The following is a 27494-nucleotide window of genomic DNA, read 5'->3' on the forward strand; positions in this document are numbered from 1 at the left end:
GGCTAATCTATGGAGCAAGAACAAAAAAGGTTTCCTGGGAGATCCTGCACTCCATGCAGGGAAGGATAACGAGCGTCGCAAGTTGGCATTTGTCGTATCGCCACTTGTGCCCATGTACCCATTTTGTTTTTTGCATCACAAACCTTCCTGGGATTTCCCTGAATCCACCATAGTTGGATTTGTTGAAATCCGTTAATCTGTTCTCAAGATATCACATGACAGACAGACAGACAGAGCACCATTTATGATATCGATGATAAAGGTAATATTAAATTATCCCTGACCCCATTCCTTCATGGCGGTTGGGAAGTGTTTTTGGTCCCCACAAAAATAAAACATAGAAAAAAAAACAAATTTTGATTTTGACCCGAACAACTTGACCCTTTTGATTTGAACCCGAACAACTCAAAATGGCAACAGGATTAGGACAGCACCTGACAAAGCCAGTTACCCCTGCTTGTTTTGTATAAAATAAGGAGCCCACCAACTTCCTGCTGGTGGGAGAGTGACAATTCCTGGGAATACATCTCCTGTCTTGAGATTGCAATGTTGTCAAAGGACTTGTTTGTGACTGCCTCAAGAGGAGCAAGGTGTGAGGCAGTTTTATGTGTTCTCTCCCCAAACCCCAGTTACGGTGCCCCTCAGAGTCTCCAGTGGGAACGCGGCAGAAAGATTTGTTATTTTGAGTGTTTTAATAAACCATGGTAAAACCACACCAATGCAATTGTGTAGAACAAAACAAGTAATTGTGTTAAGAACTCTCACATACAGAATAATAACACTATCAAAGAAAGTACCATGAAAATATCACTTGCATCGAACGAACAATACATATGATGGTGCCATCATTCCCCAATGCTCTCAAAGCAATAAACTTACAATACGCCAAACGTGAGTGGAATGAAACACTCCCCAAAGTCCGTGCACAAATCCCTACGCGGGTGAAGGTCGAAGTTGTGTAGAACGGCAAGAACATGCAGGTATCGACGCGGCTGCGGACGACGTGAGAGGTTGGGCAGATTGCGGCATGGTAATGATCCCCCAAAACGTGAATGCAATCCACGCCCCACGTCCATCAAAGATTAAGCCGATTATGGAAACCAACGGCGCTCCACACATTGATGTCGATATGGAAATTAAGCCGATTATGGAAACCAACGGTGATCCACACGATGATGTCAATATGGGAATCCCAACGACAAAACACGAACCACGAGGTGGACGGCCTCCTTGAGGAAAAATGGCAGATTGGCCTGTAATGGAGGCGCTTGCTTTCCCACCAACAATCGTTCATGCTTGGTACCAAAACCTGAGACGCAGGTTTAATTGCAATCACAATGTGGGACGATTTCGCGGGCAATCCCTTTCACAGGAAGCCTCAATTCATTTGCGACCAATATCGAAAAAGCCTCGATGCGACACACGGCCATCTCTTTCATGCCCGTCTCCTCTCACTTCCGGTCTTCTCCTCTCTCTCCTCCTCCGGTTTCTTTGCCACGTTTTCCTTTTTCCTTCCGAAACATTTATTTTCACCTTTTACTAAAGTCATCTCCATTTCACACAGAAACGTTACCAACAATATTACCTGAAACTAAAAATCCTACAAGTATATAATAACAACAAAGGCAGAAGCGACGAATCCGTAACACTTCCCGCCTTCAAGGAGGAAAGTTTGAACATGGTGAAAACTTTATTTCCATACCAAAAATGTCTTTAACAACCAAAAGTAATACTCACACCCAGTAAACTACAAATAAAAACTATGGCTGATCAAGTCCCATAAGCCACAATTAAACGGACACTCCATTTTATCCTTTTTAGTCCAGATGAAACCTTATCATTAGGTTCCTTGGTGTCACTCTCTTTCCTACCGCGTCTCCCAGACCATTCCTCCAATATATCTATGGAACCAAAATCCACATCACCTTCCTTCTCATTCTCTTCAGAGCGTTTCCTATTCCTAGCATGCGTCACTGCACATGATGGAAAGATACCCGGATTCTCCTGCTCTAACTGTGCTGTGTTTTTTCCCATCCTGTGCTTTTCAACCAACATCGGATTACTTGAAACTCGACCACCGGCCAAATCGTTCCCGATAATAAAAGAAATTCCATCCACAGGAAGAGTGGCTTGCAAACCTATGGTGACTGGTCCTGACACCAACTCAGACTTTAAATGGATCACATGAAGAGGAGCTTTAACTAAGCCATCAAACCCCTGTAAGAGGACGCTAACCCCAGTTGCAGTTTTTTCACACAATCGCAAAATGCCCTTGAGCATCAACCATTGATGTGCTCCCGTGTCCCTCAATACCCTAACAGGCTCTGGTTAGTTAAGTCCCCATCCAATTCATTCGCGACCAATATCGAAAAAGTCCGCTTGCAGCCTCGATGAGACTCACGGCTGTATCTCTCATGGCCGTCTCCTCTCCCTGCCGATCTCCTCCTCTCTCCTCTTCCAGTTTCTTTGCCGCATTTTCCCTTTTCCTTCACAAACATTTATTTTTACCTTTTACTAAAGTCATCTCCATTTCACACAGAAATGTTACCAACAATATTACCTGAAACTAAAAATCCAACAAGTATATAATAACAACAAAGGCGGAAGCGACGAATCCGTAACAGCAGGAGCATCAATCCAAAATGGGCAGCCAAACCCAATTGAGCTCTATGTGAAAGTGTTACTCACCGTTCTGAGCTAGATTCAGCTCAGGTATTCCTCAGTTCGAAGGAGAATACCCAGATGGAAATTCACCTTTGATGACGGCTTTTTGATATGACCCTCCCATGAAAGGGGTTACAGTGAAAAGTGCATGGATTTACAAGGACTGCACTTCTTCCATTGGTATCCAGAAAAGTAGATTGTTTTTTTCAATTGCCAATCCATGTGGAGAGATTGTTAGAGCATGTGACTCGCCTGCATTGAAAGCCATGATCCAAATAACCAAAAATATAATTGCAAACATAGACAAAATTGATAGACTCGGCATGAAAAATGAAAAATGCAATGTAAGAGGAGACAAGTTATGCTTATTTCTGGCAACATACCTTTCTGGACTAAATCGACCCTGCTGATGACGAAAATCACTTGCCAAACTGAAATTTTAGCCGGAAACCCCCAATTCAAGATTGTGGAAAATATGGCCAGCAAAATGAATGAACTCATATCTCGACCTTCTACTGATGATACAGGTGGAAATGGTGTTTTAGGGTTCAATTAAAAAAACTAGAACGGCACTCTTCGATGTCACGACGTGACTGATACGCCTCCGCCCACATTATTACGTCATTATAATACTTGTATCAACTTTGATTTAAATCCATTCAGTTGTGCCCAAGTTGCACATTTTTTACCGAACATGACCTCTGACCTTTGACCTATTGACCCCAAAATTTAATCAGTTCATGTTTACATCATTAGACATACCTGTACCAAGTTTTAATTTAAATCCCTTCCGCTGTTCACAAGTTCTCACATTTTTACCTGACATGACCTCTGACCTTTGACCTATTGACCCCAACATTTAATCAGTTCATGTTTACGTCATTATACATACCTGTACCAAGTTTTAATTTAAATCCCTTCAGCTGTTCACAAGTTCTCACATTTTTACCTGACATGACCTCTGACCTTTGGCCTTTGACCTTGGGACCCCCAAAATCTAACCAGTTAATTTTTACATCATTATACATATCTGTACCAAGTTTCAATTAGATAGCTTTAGCCATTCTCAAGTTATAGACCTATTGCAGACTTTGACCTTTAACCTTTGACCTCTTGAATCCAAAATCTAATCAGTTAATGCTTACATCATTATACATACCTGTACCAAGTTTGAATTAGATCACTTCAGTCATTCTCGAGTTATAGAACAATTACAAACTTTGACCGTTGACCTCTTGACCCCAAATCCTAATCATTTAATCATTGCATCATTATACATACCCGTACCAAATTGGAATTGGATTACTTCAGCCATTCTCAAGTTATAGACCTATTACAGACTTTGACCGATGACTCTAAGATATATTCACTTTTTTTTCTCCTTTTTTTGTATACAGAATCGAGGCTCGTGAAAGAGCTAACATTTATCACACAAACAAATCAAACAGACAAACAAAATATATAAAAAGAGGGAGCGGTAGACAAGATGGGGAGAGAAGGGGAAGCACACAAACAACATTTGAAAGCAGGGACATCGGGAGATGTGTGGGAGGGAGACGGCTTGGGGGAGGAGGCGTGGGAAGGGGGGTGGGTGGCAGAAGTATAAAACACAAGGACACCAAGGACTTCCAGGAAAGAAGTTGGTATTTCAAAAAAGTGGATTTGGGGTGAAATTAGCAAGGGTAGAAAAGATCAAGGTTTTGGATGGGGGAAGATAAGAGATGGTGGTGAACAGCTGTTTTGAAGACCTGGAGGGAGGAGTGGGATTGCATAGAGTGAGGGAGTTTGTTCCAGAGGCGGAAGAAAAGAGCAATGAAGGAGTGAAGGTGAGCAGAGATTCTTGATTTTGGCAGTTTAACCATAAGAGGGTTGCAGGCAGATCTTGTGCGACCAGTAGGAATATTTGGGGGACAGAGCCCAGAGAGAGCTGGGGGGGGGCAAGGCCGGAGAGGAGTCGGTAGAAGACGGAAAGACCACCAACCTGCCTGCGATGAGTGAGTGAAAGGCCCTCGGAGTTAGCTTCATCGCGGGAGATTCCAATGATTCTGTACGCTTTGGTTTCAACAGCGTGAAGATGAGCTAGGTGTGAGGCAGGAGCACCAGCCCAGAGGGGAGAGCAGTATTCCATTGAGCTGCGGATGAAAGCCTTGTATGTGGTGAGGAGCTCAGGTGTGCCAAGGAAGGACTTCGCACGACGGAGGATGCCCAGTCGGCGACTAGCTTTGGAGGCCAGATTTGAAATGTGGTTTTCCCAGGAAATATCATGGCAGATAGTGAGACCCAAAAGCTTGAGTGACAGAACTTCTTGGAGAGGATTATTCAGAAAGTGGATGGGAGGGTTGTCCAGTCGGTCTTTCCGGAGAGACATAGTAAGAGTGTGAGATTTGTCAGGATTGAAAGACATGTACCACTTGTTTGCCCAGTCTGTGATTTTGTCCAGGTCTGCAGAGAGTGAGGCGGCTGCAGACTGCCGATCTGAGGGATGAGGAATGGAGCGACAGAGAGTAGAGTCATCAGCAAAGAGATAGAGAGGATTTTCAAGAGAGTCAGAGAGATCATTGGTGAAGACCAGAAAAAGCACAGGGCCCAGAACACTGCCTTGGGGACCTCCAGCCTGAACAGGAAGAGGAGATGAGAGAAACCCATTCAGGGCCACACGTTGACTACGACTAGAGAGGAAGGCCGCCAGTCATGCGTGGAGATTTCCATGGATACCAAAGGAGGAGAGTTTGGTGAGCAGAGCGGGGTGCCAGACCGTATCGAAGGCACGTGATATGTCAAGGGAGACAGCTCTAATTTCCTGTTTGGCATTGAGGACCTCCATCCATTGTTGAGAAAGCAGAAGCAGCATGTCCAGAGTAGAGTGACCTGGTCTGAAACCAAATTTATGATCAGAGATCAAGCCATTGGAGAAGAGAAAAGATTTCATATCCGAAGCAATGATGGATTCCATGACTTTGCTGATAATTGGGAGAAGGCTGATTGGTCTGCAGTTGGTAGGATCTGTTTTTGCACCTTTTTGTGCAAGGCGGTGATGTTGGCTGATTTCCAAGCAGATGGCAGATGACCTTGAGCAAAAGAGAGGGTGAAGAGAACAGAGAGAGGGAGTGAAAGAGCGGAAGAACAGGATTTTAGGACCCGTGGGCTGATGCCGTCAGGTCCAGTTGCAGAATCAGAGTCGAGGGTTGACAGAAACTTTTCCACCTTGTCAGGAGGAAAGGACACAGAGTCCAGGAGCAACTGGGTATGGTGGGTACAGAGAGGGATGGGTTTGGGACACAAGATTTAGAGGCAAACACAGACTTGAGGCATTCAGCTTTTTCATGTGCGGAGTCAGCTGTGTAGCCGTTGAGGTGAGGGAGGGGATGGAGGGGGAACAAACACCAGAAACAGATTTGACCAGATGCCACCAGGATTTGGAAGAGGGAGACAGATAAGAGAGTTCGGTGTTGAGAACGGAGAGATATTGTTTCCTGGCTCTCCTGAGGGTGGACACACACTTGTTTCGGGCTTTGTGAAAGCAAATGAGATTTCCTTCCATTGGATTTGCTTTCCAGGAGACGAAGGCAAGTTGTTTCTGGGCAACAGCCTCACCACAAGATTCCGTGTACCATGGACGGGAGGAAGGGTATGACAACTGAAGACGAGATGGGATAAATCTGTGCATGAGAGAGAGCAATTTACTTTGGAAGAATTCCCAGGATGAGTTGATGTCAGAGGCAGTAGAGATGGGAGACCAGTCCAGATGATTGATGGCTGCTGGAAGACTGTGCCAGTTGGCCTGAGTGAAATGACAGACTCGTCGACGCTGAGGAGGCTCTCTGAGAATGGTCAGAGAGATGTCCACTTTAACAAGCACATGATCAGATGAGCCGATTGGAGCAGAAGAAGAACAACAGACATTTTCAGGGAAGTTGGTCATAACCAAGTCCAGAAGACAAGATGCTCCGTTGACTGAGATCCGGGTTGGGAAATTGACAGATTGTGTCAGTCCCAGTGAGTCGCAGTAGTCCTTTGCTGAGGAGCCATGGCTGGTGAGAGAGGTACCCACACCCAGCTAACTGGCATGGTGACAAATGAAATCACCACATATGAGGAAGAGAGAGTTGGGATGGGTAGATAGAAGTTGGTCCATATTGTCAGACAGCGAGATGTAGATGGAGTCATCACTGTTTGGTGGACGGTACAACACACATATGAACAAAAGGTGGGAGCGAAGGGAAAGCCATAGCCAGAGCTATTCCTGGGGGTGAGGTGGAGAGAGGGCAGTGCAGGGCGAGTGAGGAAGAGAGTTTTTTTTATAAAGATAGCAACCCACCTCCAGGACGAGGCTCAGGTCTATCATACCGGAGGAGGGAGTAACCTGGGAGAGATACCAAGGCATCAGAGACATCGTCATCATGAAGGAGGATAGTTTCTGTTAAGCAGATCACATCTGGTTTGTCAGAAGCAACCTGTATGGAGAGATCAGTCAGGTTTGAGCGAAGGCCCCAGATGTTTGAGGTCCATTCCGTTAATGAAGAGGAAGGGGGAGCATCGGATACAGGACAGGGGGGGAGGGGTCGGGTAAGTAGGGTAAGATGTGGAAGAGGAGGAAGAGGTAGGGAGAGCTGTTGAAGGTGTGTCAGAAATTTCAGAATAGCTTGGAGAAAGGGAAGGATGGGGCGGACAAAAGGTTTGATGGTGATTGGGTGAGGCACAGTGAGGTGTTATTTGAGGAGGGGGAAGAGCGAGGCAGAAGGTTGGGGGAGATTAAGGTGAAAGTTGGATGGGGGAAGAAGCGGGGAGGATGCTTTGAGGAGGAGGGGTGAGAGGGGAGTCTAGGAGGGGAGGGGTGAGGGATGAGGGAGAGTCTCAGAGGGGAGGGGTGTAGGGGGGGGAGTTTAGGAGGAAGGGGCAAGGGGGGAGATTTGAAAGGGATGCGTGATGGGAAGGATTTGGAGGGGAGGGGCAAGGGGGAAGATTTGAAAGGGATGGGTGATGGGGAAGATTTGGAGGGGAGGGGCAAGTGTTACGGATTCATCACTTCCGTTGTTGTGGTTTTCATCCACTTGAAACATTTCTGGTTCCATGTATTATTATTATGGTGGTTTGAGGGAAATGACGGTTATTGTTGTCAAAAGGTTAAAGTTTTAAATGAAACCGGAACCAGACGACGAGGAAGCGGAGGAGAAGAAAAAGAGGGCGGAGCGAAAGAGTCGGAGAAGAAGCTGGTTGCTTTGCGGTCTGCAATGAACGTTGTCGAGCTAGTCACGTACTTTGGGTTTCCTGGGACAAAGGATTCCTGCGATAAAGTTGTTATCGCTGTGACTGATCATCCTGCGTGTCAGGTTTGGCGTTAGATTCCGAAGAATCATCGCCGGGTCGTTGCGACTCGAGGACGAGCCGTCGGCCATTTTGACTCGTGCGTCGAGCAAACTTTCCTTGCTTCGTCAACTGTTTCCACCGCTTTGAGACGTATCTGTGGTGTGTGTGTGCACCGAAGCTTTTGACAATTACTTTGCGGCTCGCCGACTGTGAACAGTGAAAGTTCATACCTGGAGGGCACCTTTGGATTTCCCAGTCATTGTGAGTGCACCTTTGTGCCGCTTTAACCACGTGATCCTTTTCTCCGCTTTGGCTGCGTGCGCCTTTGTGCCGTTTTGGGTGGCGTGACTGTGCCTGTCATCTGAACGAGATTCTGGTTTCGATTCGACATCGTTCCGTTGATCACTGGAGGAGATCAACTCTGAGCTCAAAGACGGGAATATAGAGACATTGGGGAATGTTCTTTTCCACTCACTTGGAGCACAGTGAGTTACCTTATGCATGCTAGCTGATGGTAGCATCATAGGAGATATTGATTGTACTCTTGATTCCTGTTATTGTTGTACTGTTATTCTTGTGTGATTTTTAATACAATATTTGTTTGTATTATTGGTGTTTGTATTAGTTGCAATTGGTGTGGTTTCACCATTGATTTTTGACACTGGATAACATATTTTTCTGCCGTGACTCCTTTCGGGGCTCGGAGGTACACCGTGACCAAGGGGTAGGGGAGAAGCACGTAACACAAGGGGGAAGATTTGAAAGAGATGGGTGATGGGGAAGATTTGGAGGGGAGGGGCAAGGGGGTAGATTTGGAGGGGAGGGGTGATGGGGAAGTTTTGGAGGGGAGGGGTGATGGGGAAGATTTGCAGGGGAGGGGTGACATTGGATTATAGAAAGTGTATGATTCATGGAAAACGAACATTTTTTGCAAAATGAGTTTCTTGTGACCTTCGAGTCAAAAATACGTTTGAGGACGCTGGAGGAGGGGTGGAGTGCAGGAGAGTTTCGGGAATGTACAAAAGAGGAACTGTAAGAGATGGAATTTTTTTTTGGAATGAATAGATTTGGTGAGCAAGTCGAAAGCATCCTTTTATAGAAGAAGAAGAAGAAGAAGAAGAAGAAGAAGAAGAAGAAGAAAAAGGTGTTATAATATATGACAGAATACAGTACTTCAGGGGAAAGTTTAAATATTTTAAAATTGAGCAGTGAAAACTATCTGGGGAAATGGAAAATGGAAATGGGGGTGAAACACGTGATCGAAGAACGAACTAACAAATAAGAAGAACGAATAAACTAATAAGAACAACGAATAAGAATAGAGAAGGAAATATTTTTTTGTGTTTTTTTTTTTTGAGTTGAGATTTTAAACAAGGAAGTATGGGGTGAAAGACTGGGACAAAAACAGAGAACGAAAGTAATTGCAGCACAATCGACGGACCGCTGAGAGAAAAACAAAACCTCAAGGTAGGACACGGTAGCCTAGTAGGCCTCAAAAGATGCGACACAAATTAACCGACGATTTTCTATACAGGTATGAAAAATTAACACCGAGAATCTTACTAAGGACACACTATAGGTACACACACCAAAAGATAAATACAGTTTCGACAAAAACACAATTGTGAAAAATTACTTAACTTCGAAAGCGTGAGCGCATGGACAGCTTCGAAAAGACGTGACCTCGCCGACAAAGATCTCGCGAGATCTCAAATCTCACTCTCACTTAATCTTTGCAACATTATACTTTGCAATCTCACTCAATCTCACTCACTTGCAATAGACTTAATCTTTGCAATCTCACTTAATCTTTGCAACATTATACATACCTGCACCAAGTTACAATTGGATCACTTCAGCCATTCTCAAGTCATAGACCTATTACAGATTTGCCCTTTAACCTTAGACCCCAAAATCGAATCAATTCATCTTTACAATATTATACATACAATTTTATTATATCAATAATAATAATATTAATAATTATAATAATAATTATGTTATAATTATATTATTATAATATTATAATTATTACATTACGATATTGGATCACTTTAGCCATTCTCAAGTTATAGATCTATTACAGATTTTACCTTTGACCTTAGACCCCAAAATCTAATCCTTTTATCTTTACATCATTATACATGCCTGTACTAGTGTACTATGTTTGAATTAGATCATTTCAGCCGTTCCTAAGTTGTAGACCTATTACAGACTTTTACCTTTGACCTCTTGACCCCAAAATCTAATCAGTTCATCTTTATATCATTCTACATAAGTGTCCCAAATTTGGTCAGAATCCCAACACTGGTTCACAAGTTATCGCTGTAACAGTATTTTTACCTAACATGACCTTTGCCCTTTGACCTCGTGACCCCAAAATCTAATTAGTTCATCTTTACCTCATTTTACATACCCGTGCCAAGTTTGACTAAGATCTCTTTCGCAGTTCTCAAGTTATCGCGGTAATGAAAATCTATCAAGGCCGGATGGACAACCTGAAAACATAATGCCTCCGGCGACGAAAAAACATGAGAAAGTCGGGAGACGACGATGGTTCACGAGCGAGCGGTATTCAATGACAAAGGACGGACTATAACTGAAACAGGTCCGGACAGGCCAGGCCCGGAAATGTCAAAACGAAGGTTACTGACCTTGAAATGAGATAGAAAATAATGTACAATCAGTTATGAGGTTAGTTAACTACACAATAGCGAAAATTCGGTGAAAAATGAAATGGGAAAAAAATGAAAAATCGAGCTCCGTGGGGCGAGACACATGACATTGGCCGAACCAAATATCGAAACCAGTGTCAGATTCCACCCACTCCCTCGGAGAAGATGTAGCTTGAACTTGATTACCCCCTAAAAAGACATCTTTTTCGGGCGTGGCTCCGCCCACAATGGGTGCAAAACGCCCACTCTAGGCAGGACACAACGAGATCATGATATCAACCTCCCACCCAAGTTTCATCAAGATTGGATGATATCATCGGGTAGTTATTCTGCGGACAGACAGACACACACAGAGACAGACGCACACACATGACGAATATAGTGGTCACTTGATAACTCGTGAACCAATTAGACTCCACAGCAAGAACTTTCAGAGTTTCAGAAGTGTTTGTTCATGTTCAGCTCATGCATGTGCCATGATCACGACACCCACAGATGGGTGAATCTCGGATGGGTGAAATTCATATACAAACAAGGGGAAAACGAAAGTAAAAGAAAATAAAAAAATGCTTCAACAAACGAAGTCATCACAACCTGGATAGATTACAAAAATGCCTTTGATAGTGTCCCACTGTCTCACATTCATGGATTATAAAATGCATGCAAGTATACAAAGTTAATCCCTAAATAGTCAGACTGATAGAGAAAGCAATGAGGTTCTGGAATACAACACTGATAATACCTCACTTGGAAGGAAAAATTGAGATCCCAAGGGTGAAGCTACGACGACGTGGTATCTTACAAGGTGACAGACAGCCTTTCCCCCCTCCTGTTTTGTCTGGCTCTGGACCCACTGAGTAAACTTATCAATGAACAAGGACACGGATACAATCTAACGTCAAAAATAAAAATGACCAAATAACCTCTAACGGTGACACGTGCTGCACGTGCACGACCTAAAACTGTTTACAGTGAATGATAACAAATTGGTTGATCAACTCAAACTTGTTAAGTTGTACTTGGAGGCCATTCCAATGGAATTTGGTCTTGACAAATGCGCCAAATGCACATTTCTATCCGGTAAAACATAAAGAACACACAATATCTCAATCGATGAAATTACAACAATACAGGAACGAGAAAATGAAGCATCCGACAAATACCTCAGAAAATAAGGTCCCCAAGTGCAACACAAAAAATACATAAAATTAATCAGCAAAGAGTGCCTACAGTAGAATAAGACTAATTCTGAAATCAGACCGCTCTCCAATGAACAAAATCAAAGCTGTAAACCAACTCGCAGTACCTGGTATTCCAGTACAGGTGTGCAATTATCAACTGGCCACAATTGGAAATCAACAACTTCGACACCAAAACAAGGAAACTTTGAACTATTCATAAACTATTCTACAAAAACCAATGCATTCCGAGGTTTTACTTGCCGAGACGAAGAGGAGGCGGTCTGATGGAGCTGAATCAAGTGCACAGAACATTGTGTGTAGGACTAGCGGAGTATGTGAAAAGCTCTGAAAAGACTATCGAATGATATTTGTACATGATCATGAAAATAACAAATCAGAAAAGGTATCCTTAATCCATTTATCAACAAACATCCAGAACAGCTGCATTTGCAGGATACTACGCAGGGAAACAAAACAGAAACAAATACAGCCCCAATGATCGCAAAGAAGAAACAGGAAAACTACATAAAGAACGGTAACAGCACTCAGTAGAGAGCATACCTCTGCCTGGTTGGCCGTATCAACCAATGGTGAAGAATCATTTCAAAAATTCTCCTCGCTGGATCCGGATCTTCACCAAAATTGAATCGATCCTTCCTTTTCAGACACACAACCTGTCCAACAAGTTTCGTCCAAATGCATCCATAACTTTTTGAGAGATCCCGCTATGTATCGTTTTGGGCCCTACCTCTCAATGGTGAAGAAGCACTTAAAGATTAAATAATTCTCATATCCGAATCCATATTCAGATATTCACCAAAATCGAATCGAATCGTCCTTGTCAGACACCCAACCGGTCCACCAAGTTTCGTTCAAATCCGTCCATAACATTTTGACATATCCTGCTATGTATGTATCGTTTTTCCCAATAGTGAAGAATCACTTGAAAATTCTCGGAGCCGGATCCGAATCCGGATCTTCACCAAAATCTAATCATTTCGTCCTTGTGACATGCACTACATCTCTGCCAAATTTCGTCCGAATCCGTACACAACTTTTTGAGATATTTTGTTCACAAACAAACAAACAGACAGGGGTGAAAACATAACCTCCATCCACCTTTGGTGGCAGAGGTAAATATCAGCAGATATACTCTGACAAATGGGAGAGTGACAAAAGAGCAGGAAGATTCAAAAAAGAGCTTGACTGAACAGGGATTGATAAGGAAGGCTCATCGGAATGGCTAAGAAAAGGTAAAATTAATTGGGACGGAGAACGAGTCATCATAAATGCCCAAGACCAGGGACACCACACTAATGGCTTTAGGAAATTGGCAGGATTGAGCCAATCGGACAAATGCAGGTTCTGTGGAGGAGAAACAGAAAGTACTAGTCACCTCCTTTCGGGATGTAAAAAACTCATGTCAGAAACAGTTGTACACAGAAAGATCTGGCAGAGTCTGTCGAGTGATCCACTGGCACATCTGCAAAACATTTTAACATTCCTGTCCCAGATCAATCATGGAAACACAAACCAAACTATCCTTGAAAATGAACACATAGTGCTCACGCTTGACAAGATGATCCCATCAAGTGTCGACAATGCAGGTGGAGCATTGCGTCCGGACATAGTGATCAAACACAAAAAGGAAAAGACGGCACTGTTGATTGAGGTTTTGGTTCCCAATGACTTTGGGCTAAATGCTTCTGAGACCAAGAAAATGGTCAAATACCAGGAGCTGAAAAATGAGGTCAAGACGTCTTGGAAATTGAAGAAAGCTGAAATTGTACCAGTCGCAGTCGGAACAACAGGGATGATCAAGAAACCCCCTCACTGAGCACTTGAAAAGCATTCCGGGGAATATCACAACAAAGGAGCTGCAGGTGGAGGCTGTCAAAGGTTCATTGAGGGTTCCAAAAAGAGCTCTTGGAAAAAAGCTATGAGAAGGAAGTTTCACAATCTGGTTCATGAATAATGATTCTTTACCGAAAAAGGATGTTGGGAATTTGAGTTCTCGAAGAACTTCCTCCCATCTCCTAAAACCAGCATATGGAGATACCATCCAACGAGAGAAGTCTTTCAATGTTTTGTTTGCAATAAAGATTTTGGTCTGTCCTGTAATTCGTGTCATCATACAAAATACACAGTAGAAGAAAGACATACAAGTGCTCTGTTTGCAACAAGGATTTTGTTCTTTCCTCATCAATGAAAATATATGAAAGAATTCACAAAATAGAGAGAACATATCAATCTCAAGATGAGACAGGGTTTTACACTTCAGCAAAAACTTGAAGAGATCACGACTGGCCCCAAAACTATCACAAAAAGCTGCAGATGAACATAATTAGTTCAAAAGAAATGAACTGAACCACAGAGGAGACCATCCTCTATTGCAAAGTATATTCCACGCATGAAGGATTGGGGATTCACAGAAAAGAACAACGTTTCCAGGAACAACTGAGACACGGATTTCACCCAAGGTGGGAAACCCCCTTGGGAAGGGATGCAAATTCCCTCTCCCCAAAAATGGGTGTTGCTGTGAGTTGGAGACAAATGCTGAACATGAGACACTGCACCACATGTGGGTATAACTATTTTAAAAACACTGTGAGTATAAAACAACACCGAGAGATATACAATTTATTGTTTGACTTTCACACAGTATGAGTTTTCAAAGAAAGGATGTCGTCAACAGACTATGATGAATGTGCATAACTGGCAGCCAAAAGATGCGCTCGCCCCTCAACAGGAGCTGGAGCCACACTCTTTTCAAGGAGCCGAAGGCCCTGATGTCCAAACTGTTGTGAATAGTGACACCCTGCATCAAGGTTTAATTCAGACTACGGCTCGACACCGAAATTCCAACGGCAGTAATGGATGACAACTGAGTAAAATCTCGCGAGATCTCGCGAGATCTTGGAGACGGCGGCAGGGATTTTCGAAGCTCCACACGGTCTCCACGTTTTTCGAAGTTAAGTCTGTTCACAATTGTATTTTGTCGAAACTGTATTTATCTTTCGGTGTGTGAAGTTATTGTGTGCAACTTTGGTTGTTTCTCGGTGTTTATCTTTCATAAATTGATCGTCTGTTTGCCGTGTCGCGAGCAAGGCCTTGTACAGTGTGCACTGTACAACCTTGAGGCTTTGTTTTTCTCTCAGTGGTCCGTCGTTTGTGATCCAATAACTTTCGTTCTCTGTATTCCCAGGCTTTTCACCCATATCCTACTTCCTTGTGTAAATCTCAACTCAAAAAAAAAAAAAAAAAAAAAAAAAAACATTTCCTTCTCTGTTCTCATTCGTTTATTCATTCTTATTCGTTCGTTCGTTCTTCGACCACGTGTTTCTCCCCCATTTCCCCAGATAGTTTTTTCACTCATTAACCTTCAATGTTTACACTTTCCCCTGAAGTTATGTATTCCGTCATATTTTATAACACCTTTTTCTTCTTCTTCTTTAAAAGGCTGCTTTCGACTTGCTCACCAAATCAATTCATCCCAAAAAAAATATCCATCTCCTATAGTGCCTTTTTTCTACATTCCCTAAACTCTCCTGCACTCCATCCTCCATCCAGCGTCCTTAAACGTATTTTTAACTCGAAGGTCACAAGAAACTCATTTTGCAATAAATGTTCGTTTCCCATAAATCGTACACTTTCAAAAATCCAATCTCACCCCTCCCCTCCAAATCTTCCCCATAACCCCTCCCCTCCAAATCTTCCCCATCACCCCTCCCCTCCAAATCTTCCCCATCACCCATCCCTTTCAAATCTCCCCCCTTGCCCCCTCCCTCCTAAACTACCCCCTCACCCCTCCCCGCCAAGACGCCCCCTCGCCCCTCCCCTCCTAGACTCCTGCCTCACCCCTCCCCTCCAAATCTCCCCCATATCCCATCCCTTTCAAATCCCTCCCCTTGTCCCTTCCCTCCCAAACTCCCCCCTCACCCCTCCCCTTCAAATCTCCCCACCCTCATTGCTTCTCAATTTCCCCCCTCTCACTCCCCCTCCTCAAAGCGTCCTCCCCGCTTCTTCCCCCTTCAAACTCTCACCTCCATCTCCCCCAACCTTCTGCCTCGCTCTTCCCCCTCCTCAAATAACACCTCATTGTGGCTCACCCAATCACCATCAAACCTTTTGTCCGCCCCATCCTTCCCTTTCTCCGAGCTATTCTGAAATCTCTGACACACCTTCAACAGCTCTCCCTACCTCTTCCACCTCTTCTACATCTTACCCTACCCCTCCTCCCCCCTGTTCTGTATCTGATGCTCCCCCTTCCTCTTCATTAACGGTATGGACCTCAAACATCCGGGGCCTTCGTTCAAACTTAACTGATCTCTCCATACAGGTTGCTTCTGTCAAACCAGACGTGATCTGCTTAACAGAAACTTTCCTCCTTTATGATGTCTCTGATTCCATAGTATCTCTCCCGGGCTACTCCCTCCTCCGGTATGATAGACCTGAGCCTCGTCCTGGAGGCGGGGTTGCTATCTTTATCAAAAACTCTCTTCCTCACTCGCCCTGCACTGCACTCTCTCCACCTCACCCTCAGGAATACCTCTGGCTACGGCTTCCCCTTCGCTCCCACCTCTTGTTCATATGTGTGTTGTACCGTCCACCAAACAGTGATGACTCCATCTACATCTCGCTGTCTGATGATATGGACCAACTTCTATCTACTCATCCCAACTCTCTCTTCCTCATATGTGGTGACTTCAACTGTCATCATGCCAGTTGGCTGGGTGTGGGTACCTCTCTCACCAGCCATGGCTCCTCAGCAAAGGACTTCTGCGACTCACTGGGACTGACACAATCTGTCAATTTCCCGACCCGGATCTCAGTCAACGGAACATCTTCTCTTCTGGACTTGGTTATGACTAACTTCCCTGAAAATGTCTGCTGCTCTTCTTCTGCTCCGATCGGATCATCTGATCATGTCCTTGTTAAAGTGGACATCTCTCTGACCATCCTCAGGGAGCCTGCTCAGCGTCGACGAGTCTGGCATTTCACTCAGGCCAACTGGCACGGTCTTCAAGCAGCCATCAATCATCTGGACTGGTCTCCCATCTCTACCACCTCTGACATCAACTCATCCTGGGAATTCTTCCAAAGTAAATTGCTCTCTCTCATGCACAGATTTATCCCATCTCGTCTTCAGTTGTCATACCCTTCCTCCCGTCCATGGTACACGGAATCTTGTGGTGAGGCTGTTGCCCAGAAACAACTTGCCTTCGTCTCCTGGAAAGCAAATCCAACGGAAAGAAATCTCATTTCCTTTCACAAAGCCCGAAACAAGTGTGTGTCCACCCTCAGGAGAGCCAGGAAACAATATCTCTCCGTTCTCAAGACCGAACTCTCTTATCTGTCTCCCTCTTCCAAATCCTGGTGGCGTCTGGTCAAATCCGTTTCTGGTGTTTGCTCCCCCTCCATCCCCTCCCTTACCTCAAACGGCTACACAGCTGACTCCGCACGTGAAAAAGCTGAATGCCTCAACTCTGTGTTTGCCTCTAAATCTTGTGTCCCAAACCCATCCCTCTCTGTACCCACCATACCCAGTCGTACCCTGCTGCTTCTGGACTCCGTGTCCTTTCCTCCTGACAAGGTGGAAAAGTTTCTGTCAACCCTCGACTCTGATTCTGCAACTGGACCCGACGGCATCAGCCCACGGGTCCTAAAATCCTGCTCTGCTGCTCTATCTCACCCTCTCTCTGTTCTCTTCACCCTCTCTTTTGCTCAAGGTCAACTGCCATCTGCTTGGAAATCAGCCAACATCACCGCTTTGCACAAAAAAGGTGCAAAAACAGATCCTAGCAACTACAGACCAATCAGCCTTCTCCCAATTATCAGCAAAGTCATGGAATCCATCATTGCTTCTGATATTAAATCTTTCCTCTTCTCCAATGGCTTGATCTCTGATCATCAATTTGGTTTCAGACCAGGTCACTCTACTCTGGACATGCTGCTTCTGCTGTCTCAACAATGGATGGAGGTCCTCAATGCCAAACAGGAAATTAGAGCTGTCTCCCTCGACATATCACGTGCCTTCGACACGGTCTGGCACCCCGCTCTGCTCACCAAACTCTCCTCCTTTGGTATACATGGAAATCTCCACGCATGGCTGGCGGACTTCCTCTCTAGTCGTCGTCAACATGTGGCCCTGAATGGGTTTCTCTCATCTCCTCTTCCTGTTCAGGCTGGAGTTCCCCAAGGCAGTGTTCTGGGCCCCGTGCTTTTTCTGGTCTTCATCAATGATCTCTCTGACTCTCTCGAAAATCCTCTCTATCTCTTTGCTGATGACTCCACTCTCTGCCGCTCCATTCCTCTTCCCTCAGATCGGCAGTCTGCTGCCTCCTCACTCTCTGAAGACCTGGACAAAATCACAGACTGGTCAAACAAGTGGAACATGTCTTTCAATCCTGACAAATCTCACACTCTTACTATGTCTCTCCGAAAAGATCGACTGGACAACCCTCCCATCTACTTTCTCAACAATCCTCTCCAAGAAGTTCTGTCGCTCAAGATTTTGGGTCTCACTATCTGCCATGATCTTTCTTGGGAAAACCACATTTCCAAGCTGGCCTCCAAAGCCAGTCGCCGACTGGGCATCCTCCGTCGTGCGAAGTCCTTCATCGGCACACCTGAGCTCCTCACCACATACAAGGCTTTCATCTGCAGCTCAATGGAATACTGTTCTCCCCTATGGGCCGGTGCTCCTGCCTCACACCTAGCTCGGCTTCACGCTGTTGAAACCAAAGCTTTCAGAATTATTGGAATCTCCCGCGATGAAGCTATCTCTGAGGGCCTTTCACTCACTCACCGCAGGCAGGTAGGTGGTCTTTCTGTCTTCTACCGACTCCTCTCCGGCCTTGCACCCCCAGCTCTCTCTGTGCTCTGTCCCCCAAATATTCCTACAGGTCACACAAGATGGTTAAACTGCTCTGATGGTTAAACTGCCGAAATCTCGGCTCTCCGCTCACCTTCACTCTTTCATTCCTCTTTTCTCCCGCCTCTGGAACAAACTCCCTCACTCCCTTCAATCCCACTCCTCCCTTCAGGTCTTTAAAACAGCTGTTCACCACCATCTCTTATCTTCCCCCATCCAAAACCTTGATCTTTTCTACCCCCGCTAATTCACCCCAGATCCACCTTGTTTGAAATTCCAACTTCTTTCCTGGAAGTCCTGGCAGTGTCCATATGTTTTATACCTCTCCCACTGCCCCCTTCCCACGCCCCCCCCCCCAAAGCCCTCACCCTCTCTCAGATCTCTCGATGTCTCCATGTCTCTCGGTCCCTGCTCTCAAATGTTGTGTTTGTGTCCTTCCCCCTCTCTCCCCATCTTGTCTACCGCTCCCTATGTTATGTTTTATGTGTCGGTTTGTCTTTCTGTGTGATTAATGTTCGCTCTTTCACGAGCCTCGATCTTGTATACAAAAAAAACAAACAAAACAAAACAAAAAAAAAAAAAAAAAAAAAAAAAAAAAAAGTTTGCCGACCCATCCCCAGAGGAAGAATATTGTTGCGGTTTTGTGTTTTTATAATAAAGGTTAATTTCTCCTCATAGTTTAGTTACACTACAACATGTAGCCTCGTTTAAGCTCAGTTATTTCTTCGTAAATGTAAGCGTAGACCTTCCCTGTGTTTAGTTTTGCATTGAGTAGGACAATGAGAGTTAGGTCCTTTACGATGCCTCGATGCTTTGGGTTTTGGCGCAAAATACCATGAGGCCAGCCTGAACAAGTCGATCAAGGCCGAAGGAAGGCGGGACAGGAGGAGTGGGAGTGACCGGTAAGCACGAGCCGCCAATCAGGGCTCGAGGGGAGTGACTTACCACTGTGGCAAAAGGCGGGGTTTGGAACATTCGATGCGGGCTAGGGCGGGGGCAATATAACCCTGTGCCCAGAGCCCCCACCTCAGTTATGAGGGGAGACGCTCTGTGACCAGTTATGAGAAGGTACGCGCTGTATTCGGTCCTCCTCTGAGTTATGAGCCGGGATCCTCTGTTGAGTTAGAGTTACGAGTTATGAGTGGAGTTGAGCTGGAGTCAGATCCCCGAGGAGTGCAGACGAGTTGTGCTGTGTCAGTTGCGAGAATGAAAGTGCTCCCCGCGCTCCGCGCAGTTGTATTAATCGCGCTGTAAAAGACAGCCATGCCAGGCCACAGACGCGTGCATATTGCCTTCTGCCTGCCTTTGCTGAGATACGCGCCGCGAGGATTTTCCCGCCTGCCTGCCTGCCTTTGCCGGGATACGTGCTGTGACCGCCAGAGGGCCACGCCGGGTGAGCTGTTCCTGGAGCGACCAAAGCCGGCGCGTGAACATTCTGCCTTCATCTCCCTGTGTGTGTGTGAGTGGGCCCATTGTCTGGGTAAATAAGTTAAGACTGCTTAAGACTGCCCTGTGTCTCTTCTTCTTCTACCATCGTACATTGTGTAAATAATAATTAAATCTGTTCTTCCTTTGATTCGACCGTTTCGTCCCTTCCATCATTGACTTAGCATGGTATGAATTAGATCGTTCTGATCGGGTTCCAATAGCAAGGTAACAGCACGGACCACGTGGTACGCCATACGCTCGGGTGTACTCAATTATGCGTGGTTCGTGCGAGGCTCGATCCCCGCTTCCGCTGCGGTGTGGGTACTTAGGTCCGTGCAAAATTGTCCCGAAACCCTTTTCCACGTCTGCCTGGAAGTGGCGACTCAGTCTCACGGTTCGAAGACCCAGAAAGAAAAAGGGGCTTAATCTCCCCTTTGTAAGGGAACGGGCTTCGCAAAACTGCAACAATATATTTCGCCACGTAACCCCCATCGGGCAATAAAACCCCAGATCGAGAGGATGGAAGCAATTGCGGTGGATGCCAGTGTCAAATGAGACAAGGATGGGCTTATGAGTGGAGACAAGGAGAAAAAAAAAAGAATCATCATGAGCAGTAGTATTTGGTTGAGCAGGTCATGATCAGGAGTATTGTTATGTTTATGGGGGGTAGGCAATGAAATCCCTTAGTCTTGGTCGGATTGTATCGGGTAGTGTGCTCCGAATGCCATGAAAAAGAAGAAGAACCTCCATGTAACTGAGTAGGGAATCGGTCTGTCTGTCTGATGATTTTTTGACCGCGATACATTCCATCGTTACTTATCCAATCTCAACCAATCTTGACAGGATGACTGAGGGTTACACAATGAGGGTTGTAGCACATTCATGTGCCCCCTTCCCCAAGGGGGTTTTCTCCCCCGAGCAGGTTTTCCCCGCCATTACCGACATTGGGGTTGCGTGTTGAGGTGTATATCCATGTTAAGTTAGCTTTATCGTGGCGTTTTTCCAAGGCCGCTTCTAATAACAAAATGAATGATAGATAATAGCATAATATGAATATTACAAAATATTAATACTAATAATGTCCCACTTCCCCAAGGGGTTTTTCTCCTTGAACAAACGCCATGTCAATGTTTACAAATAGCTTATCGTGGCATTTTTGTGGGAGCAATGGCCCAACGGCCTCTAACAGAGGTAAAAAAAAAATTTTTTTTATAAACAACAAACACATCTGATTAGCTTTTTAAACAGTCGCTAATGCTGTTTATAACAATAAACAAAGAAATTGGAGGAATCTGGACATCACTCAATGCCCATGACATTGCCGAACGCACCTGATCGTAGATGTACTGTCGTCTATATACCCAACAAGGAATAATAACATGATCCTTCCTGCCGCTAACGTCGAGTTCTTCCAAGGCGTTTGTTGTGGTGTTTTTCCAAAGCCGCTTCTCATTACAAAGTTAATAACAACACTAATGATAATGGCATACCGTAATATTCATGTGTTTTCAATGACCTGATTTAACATGTTTTAATGTCACGCATGTTCCAAGGCCGCTTCTAATAGTGCACCATGGTACATCTAAACCCCCTCTCCGCCTGCCGCTCCCACAGTGAGCGGGTGAACTAATAATACAAAGGGAGCCCTGGTTCGATCCAGAATCCCACTTATCATTTCGTTTTAAAACATCACCTTGGATGTTTTTAAGGGAGTGTTCGATTTGTGACGAATCTGCGGATTCGAATTGATGAATTAACTCCATTCAGAGATTGATTGAGAACACGGAGTTCACTCACTCGAACTTCACTCACGGTGTTGTTTGTTTGTGTTGAACCCTGTGGTACTGTATTATAGTTGTACTGTGCCTCACGTACTGTATTACACTGTACCCCACGTACTGTATTACACTGTACCTCATGTACTGTACGCTATGAAGGGAGATTTGGCCATGGTGGAGCACAGAACGAACCCCCCGGGATGTAGGAGCGGCTCCGATGGAGGAAACGGGGTCAGTCCGGGACGTTCTCCCGGGGATGAGGAGTCTGGATCCGGTTCCGGTACGTGCTGTTCGTTCCCGTGCGGGGTCCGTGCTGTGTACTATTTAAATAAATAATAATTTAGACGGAGAATCACACCATGTAGGCCTACGGACTGGGTTCCCTCGTACAAGATCGTGTCGATCTCCAGATCTGGTTTCTTCGTACAAGATCGTGTCGAGATCCTGATCGGGTTTCCTCTTCCAAGATCGTGTCGATGTCCTGAACCGGTTAATCGATCCCCTTCGTTGTAATCGAAGCTCGAGCGGACATTTTGATTCCCGAGAGCAGATTCGTTAATGGACGAGGTGTGAGAGAAGTTTAAGTGTTTCCTCTTTCAAGTCGTTTCAAAAATATCTTTTTCAGGGAATTGAAAAGTGAAAATTTTCTGGATATCGATTGTGATGATGATTTTCTTCAGAAGTATTGCTTAAAGTTGAGTTTGAATGTGATGTTTTTATTTTCAGATGTTATTGTGAAAGTGAAGGTGGAGTCCGAGTTTGTTGATGATAACTCCTCGTTTATCAAAGGTTTGAGCAACAACCACAATAACAACAATGGTGCTGTTAATGTTCAACTTTAATGATAACAATACACTTTGCTTACAGAATATAAACAGTTTGCTCCGTTATATTTGGTACCTGTTGTGTTTCCCATTATGGAAGTGTCCATTTCATCAGTGCAGTATTTATCCAAATGAACATCTCCGACATGTTAAACCACAACACTGTTCAGATTTGTTTTTGTATGCATAGTTGAAGCTTGTGGAGGAGCTAGGACGAGTACACTGAACAAATCCGGACACAACAGGACAAAAGCAATAGTGGAGACCAACAGCAGAGCCGAAGACCAAGACAGAGTGAGGCGGACAAACAATGGGTGTGGGGAGGAATGGGAGGCAGGAGAGGATGCACGAGGTGGACAAGATGGATACAGAAAGAAACTCTCAGGAGGGGAAACTGGAAATTGGGAAGGAGGAATTGGCGTGGGTGAGTGCGGGGTTTCCAAAGCCAGAAAAAGACCAGGTTTTGGATTGGAGATCATGTTGGTGAACAGCTGTCTTGAAGGAGCAAGTCCAATGTACCGTGACCTGGTTTGGATCCGAACTGGTGTTCAGAAATCAGGCCATTGGAGACGAGGAAGGATTTGATGTCAACTGTGATGATGGATTCCATGACCTTGCTGGTGATTGGAAGTAAGCTTGGAGGTCTGCAGTTGAAGTAAGCTTGAAGGTCTGCAGGTAAGGGGATAAGTTTTTGCACCTTTTATGTGATGCAGTGATGTTGCCAGGTTTACAAAAAGATGGAAGATGACCCCACACAAAATGAATGGTGAAAAGGATAGAATGAGGATGTGCAAGAGCAGCAGGCCAGGTTTTTAGGACACGTGAGCTGATGCCGTCTGGTGCAGGAGCAGAGTCAGAGTCGAGGGATGAAAGAATCTTATCCACCTTCTCAGGTGCAAAAGACAGAGTCCAGGACCAGTTGGGTATGACGGGGAAGGAAGGGTACAGAGAGTGAGAGGCTGGGGGACACATGATTTGGAAGTAATCAGAATTGAGCCATTCAGCCATCTAACGAGTGGTCAGCTGTGGTGCTATTTGAAGAGAGGTAAGGGAAGCTCCTTTGAGAAGACTAGTTTGACACACAAATAAATCCACAATCCTGCTCAGAATCTATCTGAGATGGACACACTTCAGCGAGATTTTCTTCCACCTGCGTTCACGCTTCCTCGAAACATTCAATAAGGAAATAACTACACTGTAGATGAAAATTGATCGGAAATAACTACGAATAACTACGCTATAACTCCGCTATTTTTTTCATTGGATGAAGCAGCGGTCGTTTAGGTATGCTATTAGCCAATTGATGAACAAATTAATTATTCTACGATTTTTTTTTATTTATTTTGATTACCGAATTAATCATTGAATCAATCAATTGTTGTACACCTCTCCCTCCCAATACTGTCTATATGTGCTGCACGGCGGCATTGGCAGGTGCCAAAGGTGCCCAGACAATGTCACACCTGAAGGATATGTTATTTATTTATTTGGCATGGGGCGGTGTACTTTGTAGCTCGACTTGTTTACGAGATTTTTTCACTCCTTTTTCGTTTGTCAATGTTAAATTGAGATATCAAAGTCGTAAGTTAAATGAGAATTCTATTTTTACCTTGTCAGATGATAAATGGATTGAGGATGAGACATTTCTTTTTGTGACAATGCTTGCTTGGGTTTTGACCAAATTATCTTGCAAAACTTTCTTTTTTTGTCCCCCGTCGCACCGCGGAGCGAAAGGGGGACTATGGTTTTCCCGTGCGTAAGCGAAGGACCGAATTCGAATTTGGTGTGTGGGTGCAACTAGGCATATGGAAGAACCCTATTAAAATTAGGTCGACACGTCAAAATCCAAGATGGCCACCGCCATGTATGTCTGAACCTTGTGAGCGGAATATCTTGAAAAATAAATGAACTACTAACTTCTAATCTGGTGTGTGGGTGTATCTACGCATAAGGAAGAACACTATTGAAAATTGGGCCGCCACGTCAAAATCCAAGATGGCCGCCTTGCGTCCTCCACTTTGTCAACTCACATCACTTCACCGACGGGGGACCTCGGCGTAACGCTTGTTTTCATTGGATTCACTCATTTATCCCTTTTGTCCATGCAACACAATGTCACGTGGTTTCCAGATGAAGCTCCTCTGGTGAAGATGGAAACCTTCCAGAGTAACTCTCTTCAGACCTCTCAGGATGCTTTGTGCTCTGAGCATATGAAGCAGGAACCATGTGATTCTCCTCCGGCAGAGACAAGCAAAGCTGATCAGCTGCTCGAAGGTAAGCCGAGTTACACAGAGAACACTACACTGTAGATGTCAAAATCACATTGCGTTTTTTATTTCCCCAAAGAAATTATTTATTTCCAATCCTTGTAGAATTGTAGATGCATTTCGTGTTTCCACACGCGGGCAGTTTTTATGTAAACGAGACAAGGGATATTGGTTGCAGTTGAAATCCACAGATATTTATGTACTTTACACAAGAAGCTAAAGTTTGAAAGTCTTTATTTCACCAATTCACTCTGTGAACTGTAAATAACAAACCAATTGAGATTACTGAGACTTGACAAGTCTGAAGTCTGGACCTTTTCCTTTACCATCTAAGATCGTTTTCTGGAGACTTTTCAGTGAAAATCCACATCATTTCTTGGATTGTTTCTGTGATTTTTTTTGTTTGTTGAGGGACAGACAAATTGAGAGAGAGAATTTGAAGATAAGGGAAGTGGAGAAGAATGAGCATTGTGAGAGAACACAAGGGGAGGACAAGAAGAACACAGAAAGCAAACCCTGAGGAAGGAAAAACAGGAAAGTTGCAAAGAGATGGGCTTGGGGAGAGCTAACTGGGGTGGAAAAGATCATGGTTTTGGATGGGGGATGATCCGAGATGGTGGTGGACAGCACTTTTGAAAACCTGGACGGAAGAATAAGATTAAAGAGAATGTGGAAGGCACTTTTGGTCGGCCATTGGGAGGGGTAGGAGGGGGTAAGAGAGAGTTGTATGGGGGTGGAGGGGTTTTGGAGGGAGAGTTATATGAGGGTGGAGTGGGGGGGTGGGGGGACAGGGAAAGAGGGAACGGGAAGGAGGATGTCGGTCCCTGTACATAGAGTCCCAACATGGCGATGTTCGTGCCTTTATTTTATTTCCGCACAACGTTTGCAAACTAAAATGCAATGTGCTCCACAAACTTAACCTGAACAGAATTTCAAAATTTAAACAGTGGAATTGAGCTAAACAGCAGCTCCAACTGCTAAACCAGAAAGCATCTGAAAGTGCAAAGCCTGTCCACGTTCGTTTGTATTCAGACATCATCTTCTTCTTCTTCCGTATGCTCAAAATAGCACAGTTTAAAAAAAATACAAAATGAAAATTGATGATTTTTTGCAGCTTTGACCTTTGAGCTTTAGATATAAAAACCAATCTGCTTTTAGCTTTTGATTGGTTAACAAATCAATTGACCCAATATGCAAATTCTTAAAATTTCATGTCAATTGCATGAAAATTGATGATTTTATGTGATGCTGACCTTTGACCTTTTGACAAAATTATTAATTTGCCTTCTCCAAATCCTCATAATAAAGCTTTGTTAAAAATTTGATGAGAAAACTCAAATGTTAAAAAGGTTACAGCCATGACACAGACACTGCACACACACACGGACATACACAGACACACGGACACACACACGGACACACACGCACATGGACACACACACACACGCACAGAAGTGATTGCAAAACCCCGTCTCCTACTGCGCACGGGACAGGCTAAAAAAGTGTACATTTGCTAAAAAATCTCTCCGGGTGGTGTTTCATATGACCCCTTTTTGGGGGAGGAGGGGGGGGGGCAAATTTGTTTTGTTGTATCATTTGTATCTCTCATCTATTTACACTTCTGAAGACGATTTTCCCGTGGCGCATGGAAGCAAATGACCATTTAGAAAGGCAGAAAACAAAAGTGTCACTGTTTATTTGTAAATGTACTGCACTTAATTTGATTTGCACTAAAATTATTTCATTAGACTTTGTATTTAATTAAGCATGTGAGTTAAGAGGGGGCGGAAATTTGATATCTCGCCCCGAGTGTCATTTTTCCTCGATACGCCACTGACTCCACTGTACCTGCGATCTGTTTTTTAAATTCCTTGGCCATTTCAACGAGAAGCAATCAGCTTGCTATCGCTTGCTGGGGTGGTTAAGCTGCTTGCCGAGGGCTCTACAAATTAAGACAGAAATACCTGTGTACTTAATTAATTAGTCACAAGGCCGGGGAAGTTTGGGTGTGCTATAACACCCTTTTTAAATATGATTAATCACCACTTGGTGAACGCTATTCAGGCTGCTTTTGCAAGCCATGGCATGACAGTAGACAGAGCTCCCTTTTTGTTTTTACGTACCCATTTTTTTATTGACTAACATTTTTGTGCGCTATAATAACCCTCCCCTCCCTCCCCCTCCCTTCCTCCCTCTCCCTTCCCTTCTCCCTTTTCTTTCCCCCTTCTCCCCCTTCCCCTCCCCCTTTCCATTCCCTCTTTCCCTCCCCCTTTCCCTCCCCCTTTCCCTCCCCCTTTCCCTTCCCCTCCCCTTCTCCTCCTCTCTTCCCCTCTCCTTCCCCCTTTCTCTTCCCTCCTTCCCCCTTCATTCCCCCCTCCATTCCCCCCTCCCCGTTCCCTCTCTCTCCCTCCTCCCCATCCACTTCCCTACCCCCGACACTCCATCCTCGCCTCTCCCTCCCTCCTCTCCTCCCCGCCTCCCTTCATATTCCTGTCA

At 44.7% G+C, this 27494-nt stretch overlaps 1 protein-coding gene and 1 long non-coding RNA gene across 2 annotated transcripts in view; both read left to right on the top strand.

Moving 5' to 3' along the window:
* The window catches only part of LOC144892133 (uncharacterized), a 48829-nt gene that overhangs the window by 10209 nt on the left and 11126 nt on the right, over window positions 1–27494 (top strand). The window lies entirely within an intron of this gene.
* On the top strand, window positions 22077–24909 carry LOC144892317 (uncharacterized). Its single transcript, XR_013623508.1, has 3 exons — window positions 22077–22181; window positions 22634–22696; window positions 24868–24909. It is a non-coding gene; the product is annotated as an uncharacterized LOC144892317 (long non-coding RNA).

This window comes from Myxine glutinosa, chromosome 5, assembly GCF_964187855.1.
Source record: "Myxine glutinosa chromosome 5, kmMyxGlut1.1, whole genome shotgun sequence".
NCBI classification, from domain to species: domain Eukaryota; kingdom Metazoa; phylum Chordata; class Myxini; order Myxiniformes; family Myxinidae; genus Myxine; species Myxine glutinosa.